We start from the raw sequence: 6,847 nt of genomic DNA on the forward strand, positions 1-6,847 counted from the left end.
CAGCTATGGCAGATTATGCACGAATACGGATTCCCGGATAAACTGATACGGTTGATCAAGGCGACGATGGATCGAGTGATGTGCGTAGTTCGAGTATCAGGGACACTCTCGAGTCCCTTCGAATCTCGCAGAGGGTTACGGCAAGGTGATGGTCTTTCGTGCTTGCTGTTCAACATTGCTTTGGAGGGTGTAATAAGAAGAGCGGGGATAAACACGAGTGGGACGATGTTCACGAAGTCCGTTCAGCTGCTTGGTTTCGCCGATGATATTGATATTATTGCTCGTAAATTTGAGACGATGGCGGAAACGTACATTCGACTAAAGAGTGAAGCCAGGCGAATCGGATTAGTCATTAATGTGTCGAAGACAAAGTACATGATGGCAAAGGGCTCCAGGGAAGAATCACCGCGCCCGCCACCCCGAATTCATATCGACGGTGATGAAATCGAGGCGGTTGAAGAATTCGTGTACTTGAGATCACTTGTGACCGCCGACAACGACACCAGCAGAGAAATTCAGAGGCGCATTGTGGCAGGAAATCGTGCCTACTTTGGACTCCGCAGAACTCTACGATCGAATAAAGTTCGCCGTAACACGAAGTTAACTATCTACAAAACGTTGATTAGACTGGTCGTCCTCTATGGGCACGAAACATGGACCCTACGTGCAGAGGACCAACGCGCCCTTGGAGTTTTCGAACGGAAGGTGTTGCGTACCATCTACGGCGGAGTGCAGATGGAAGACGGGACTTGGAGAATGAGAATGAACCACGAGCTGCATCATCTGCTGGGAGAACCAACCATCGTCCATACCGCGAAAATCGGGAGGCTACGGTGGGCGGGTCACGTCATCAGGATGTCGGATAGCAACCCGATTAAAATGGTTCACGAGAGTCATCCGACCGGTACAAGAAGACGTGGAGCGCAGCGAGCTAGGTGGGTCGACCAAGTGGAGGACGATCTGCGGACCCTACGCAGAGTGTGGAACTGGAGACAAACAGCCATGGACCGAGTGGAATGGAGGCGGCTACTATGTACAGCAGAGGCCACCCCGGCCTTAGCCCGACTGGTAAGGTAAGTAAGTGATTGTTCCATTGCAATCTCCAAGTTTTCCTTCAGGAATTTCTCCAGAGATCCTTTAAGGTATTTCTTCAGGCATTTCTTCGTATATTTCTTCCAGAATTCTGTTGGAAAATGCTACAACAATTTCATATGGAATTATTCATTTTTAAATCCATGAATTGCTTAAAAACACTTCAGGAGCCCATTTAAGTATTCCTTCAAAAATTGGTCCAGAAAATACTGCAAACATGGATTTCTTCAGATTTTTTATCCAAGGATTCCTACAGAAATTCTTCCAGAAATTCACCAAGAAAGCTCTCCTTAGATTCCTTAAGAATGCTTCCGGGATTCTTCATGGGGTGTCTTCAAAAATTCCTCCAATAATTTCTCCAGAAATTCATCCGGAAATTCATTCTGTGGCTCTTTTAGGAACAACTTCATGAATTATTCGAAAAATGCTTTGAAGAACTCTTCTTGGGGTTCCTTAGGAATTTCTCTAGGAATTCGTTCAGGAACTCCTTCAGGAAAAAAAAAATAAGTTTTCCTCCAGGAGTTGTTTAGAAATTCCCTTAGGAATTCCTCTTGGGATTGCTTCCAATATTCCTCCAGAGATTCCTTCAAGGACTGTTTCGTCCAAGAGTTCCTCTACTTACTCCTGTAAGGATTCCTCTAGCTTAGAATCTCTTCAGGAATTTAAGCGGCTTTTTTCAGTACTTCCTTCTGAGATTTCTTCTGAAACTCTTCTTGAAATTCCCTCTGGAATTGTTCCATGGATTCCTTCAAGAATGCGTCTTGAAGTTCCTCCTGGAACTCCTCAAGGGATTCCTCCAGAAATTCTTCCAAAGATCCTGCCAGGATTTCTCTGGGAATTCCTGCAGGGATTCCTCTAAAAGTTCCACCTCGGATTCCACCTGGTATTTGCACAAAAATTCCTCAAGGTATTTGTCCTGAGGTTCCTCCGAAAAATGCTTGCGAGAATCCTTCAAGATTTTTTTTAAGAATTCCTCCATGGATTCTTCCCAGAATTGCGTTGCGTTTGCGTTGCGTGGTAACGGAGTAATTCGTAGATTGCATGCTGGAAGTTGTCATGTTAAAACTTTAATACTTCTTTTCTAATTGCTTATGGAATGCTATTTGGGAAGAAACAGCTATCCAATCATAGGTTGAAGCAAAAAAGACATGAAAACTTCCATTGCCGGCCACGCCCATCTTCTCCGTTATGAGGATAGGAAAGGATGTGATGATATGACACCTACTTTATGAAAGGCCAGCGACTCACCGGCGCCCCCATAGGTGTCAAGGAGTTGAATATTTGGAATGGGTTGATTTGGGATTCACTATAAGCGAGTGATGCGACAAGATTCAGACTGTGTAACTGTATTTGTATCATGTAAATGTGTTGGTCTTAAGTGTAAATGTTTTAGTATATTTAAACACCAACGTTGGGAGTGACGTAGCTAAAAGATTTTGTCACTCCATGGGCCTTTTTGCTCCAGGGATGGGGCACAGGCATTTACACTGTGCCCTGGCTAACAAGCCTAGGTTTAAGCGCCATTGCTCGCTCTCTGAAACGATAAGAAATACGTTTTGTGGATGGGAAGGGATACATAGTTAGGAAGAGGATGATATGTATTCATCGAAATGCCAGCGACTCACCAACGCACCCGTGAATAGAAAGATGGGATTTTGATACGTGAATGGTCTGGGATTTAGTATAATTAAGTAATGGATTAATATGAAATTATATGTGGTTCGATATAATGCTAATGTAAAATGTAGCTATAAAGCAAAAAGCATGGAGCGAACTCACCAAATGGGAACACCTTGTGAGTGATCAACTGACAATTGTGTTCATGAAGTTCTGCATGCTGTTTTCCAAGGTTCAATAACCGGAACTTCCTCTTCTCCAGGATCTCCGAGATTATCGGAATTCTTCTCATTTTTTTCCGTTTCGGTCAGGTTGTCGTTGATTCTAAATTGCACCTCCGGAGGCTCCCTCGTATGCCGTCGTTTCTTGATCATCAGGATATTTATGGTACTCTTCCCCTCCGAGATTTTCAAAAGCCTTGCACGATATGCGCCGCTGTTTGTGCTGCTATTAACTTTGTGCGGACTCTGCATGAACTCAATACCTGATGACTTCGCCGTTTTAATTTCATTCCCATAATTTTGTGACGATGTTCTCTCCTACTGCTGCTTTGGTTACGCCAGCCGGAACTTTCGCTATCCTGGAATCCTCAAAGCTTTTGAGCTTCAAACTCACAGAGCTTTCGTTGGTTGCTTAAAAAATTACCCCGTAAACGATCTCCAGATTCTGTCCATCTGGCCTTTCACCGCATAACAACCCCATCACTGGAGTAGGGTAGGTAATCAAAATTTGAACCAAATTGCGGCTTTCTGAAGCAGTGCAAATTTTAAGTGATTTTTTCTCCCACATGGAAATAATTTACTACGGCAAAATCGCATGTACATGAAAGCCACGGCTATAAGCTTTCTGTTAAATGGTAAAAAGTTTGTATTTGCACCGAATTTCATTGAAATATTCGATTTTTCATCAACAATGATTTTAATCTTAATTTGAACCATCGTAATCATAATTTGAACCAATTTTAATCTTAATTTGAACTACTGGCGGCAGCAGCTCGAGCAACTCACAAAACAGTCAATTCCATGCTAAACAATTAAAAATCACATGAATCTGCTAATTCTCATACCTATTTATCATTAGGCAGTGGAATTTCAACTCAGAATGTTCGAAATTCTTTAGGAATTCGGAAATAAAATTTGGAATTTTTCATCCCCCAAGAGTAAACAAAGCAACCACTAGCGCAATCTACAGGCCAACACTGGAAGCTCATCCCCCGTTTACTAGTTCAAATTTAGATTACAAATGGTTCAACTTAAGATAACATTCTCCAAGTAAGAATTACTTAAATTCGATAATTTTATGACAAATAATGCGAAATATTATTCGGTTGGTCGATTCTACGATAAATAAGCTTTCATTTGACGTGTTCACATATTGCGTGTGATACAATGTATGAGCTGTACGAGTGCACCGAAAATGTGCTTTCTCTGGGGGGAAATGGGTGAAATCACAGTGATTTTTCAGTTGTCTGTTTTCCATGACAAAAACGCTTTTTTCAATGCTTTTAAAGTCCATGTTATCAAGTTATATTACGGAAAGCTGTTTAACATTTTTTTCGGGACAATATTTGCCTAAAAAATACGTCGTTTTAATGAATTTCGAAATGGTTCAAATTAAGATTACAATTTGACTAGTTCAAAGTTTGATTTCTTACCCTATGTACACGGTTCCGCCTTGCTTTCACCTCGACATTCAGCATTTCGCTTCCTATAGGCTCCTTCCCCTTTTTCCTCGTCTTCCTTGATATCCAGTGCCAGTTCTGTTCCTCCATTGTGACCAGCAATTTACACAATTTCACAAGATTTTCTACCACTTTTTCCGTGACCACCACCAATGTCTGCTTATCACACAATGGATGGATAAAGCTTTGGATTCTTAAAAATATCACAAAATATTCATATTTTTGCTGGAAGGCATCCGATTAGAAAGAAAAAAAAAACACTTGAGCTAACTTGACAAACGCGACCGTTCTCCATGGATTCCTCCAAGAATTTCTCCAAAAATCACTAAATATTTCTTCATGAATTTCTCTAACGGTTTCTTCAAAAAATTTCTTCAGGAATTCTTCCCAGAATTCCTCTATGGACTCTTCCAGGAAGTCATTTCTACAGGATTTGCTCAGGGTTTGCTCCAGGAATCCATCCTGGAATTTCTCCAGGGAGTTTTCCAGGAATTCCATTAGGAATTCTTCCACGAATTCATCCAGGAATTCCTCCAAGGATTGCAAGATCCCTACCACAATTCCTCTAGACAGTGTTGGGAATACTCACTTGTGAAAAGTTATACTCACTTGCTGCTATCTCAGTCCAGATACATGCTATCAAAAATGATGTTTGAAGGGCTTTTAGCTTGAGGTTTAATCTTAAAGTTTCCCGAAAAATGTAAAGGTCGCAGACGCATACCAAAACCGTGAGAGAGCTGTGAGCATAAGGTGAGTATAAATTACACGAATTTTACTCACCTCGTACCCACAGCTCTCTCGCGGTTTTGGTATGCGTCTGCGACCTTTACTTTATTCGGCAAACTTTATGATTAAACTACAATCTAAAAGCCCTACAAAAATCATTTTTTGATAGCACTGGACTGAGATAGAAGAAAGTGAGTATCACTGTTGCAAGTGAGTATTCCCAACACTGAGGAGATTTCACCAGGAATTCACCCAGGAAATCCTCCAGTTATCTCTTCAGAAATTTGTCTAAGACCCTAGTGATACCACTGACTGCAACATACCAAATTTTTTTTATGGAATTTTATATTTTTTTCGCACCAATAAATTGATTCCTTCGTTCATTATCGACCAATACCAGCTATTTATCCAGGTACTCCTTCAGGTGAATTCGTGGATTTTTTTTTAAAGAATTTCGTCATTTTAGAGTTCTCCGGCAATACCTCCAAGAATATCTTCAAGAATGTCTCCAGGAATTCCCTTGAGAAATTCTTACAGGGACACCTCGCTAGTTTCCTCCAGAGATGGTTTCAAAGCTTTTACGAGAATACCATTAAACATTCTTTCAAGGATCCTTCGGGGAATACGCCAATTAACATTAAAAACCATAAAAAACACCAACCCCGGAAGACTGGCGCTTGAGCCTAGCTATTTAGCACTGTAGTTGGATGAAATGCCAATGCAGAACCCGTAGCTTCCGGGAAAGTAAGCCCAGCTCCCTGGGTTAGTGGGTTGGTGTCAGGCCCTGCGAGCCAGCCGTAAAAAGAATAGCACCGAAAAATCAACAAGAGAAGAATGCGAACCAATACCAATGGCGACGACCACAGCGACGAAAACGGACTTGCGATTGGAAGCTCGAAACGTGGAACTGCAGATCTCTCAACTTCATCGGGAGCACCCGCATACTCGGCGATATACTGAAGGACCGCGGGCTCGGAATCGTAGCGCTGCAAGACAGGATCTAAATATTTTCAAGATATTCTTTTGGATGTTTCTTCTGGGGTTTTCCAATAGTTCCTTTAGGTGTTCCTCCAGATATTTCTTTAGATTTATTCAGACCTTCCTTCAGGGATTTTTTCAGACTTTTTTCCAGAGATTCCCTCAATAATGCCTGCAGTAATTGCTCCAGAATCTGTTCCTTAGTATTTTAAAGATTTTTTTAGGATGTTTTTCTATGACTACTGCAGGACTGTTCTTCAGTTATTCCAGATGTTATTTTAAAATTCCTTCGAATATTTATTTTTTTTATTTCTTCGATGGTTTCCAAAGATTCCTACATGAGTTGTTAGTTTCTCCAGGATTTCTCCAGGTAGTAGTTAAGGTTCTGATAGAACCGCGGGAATTACTGGATGAATTACTAAAAGAGTTGTTCTGAAGAATTTGTAAGGATTGAAAAAACTCCATAGAAGAACTTTTGAAGATCTCCCTTGCTGAAACTCTTGAAGAAATCCGTGATATTTTGAAGAAGTTTCTGGAAATGTTTTTCAAAGCAATATCTGAAGGAATTCAAAAAAGAACGGAGAAAAAAAAATTCGAATGAACTAAAAAAAAATCTAAAAGAAATTTATCAAAAGATTTTCTGTAGGAATTACCAAAGGATTCCCCAAAAGTGTTGCCTGGGAAATTTTTGATGGAATTACTGATGAAATTCCTAGAACAAATCTATGTAAATTCCAAAGGAAATATCGACGG

The sequence above is a fragment of the Aedes albopictus genome, chromosome 1 (genome assembly GCF_035046485.1).
Source record: "Aedes albopictus strain Foshan chromosome 1, AalbF5, whole genome shotgun sequence".
Lineage (NCBI taxonomy): Eukaryota > Metazoa > Arthropoda > Insecta > Diptera > Culicidae > Aedes > Aedes albopictus.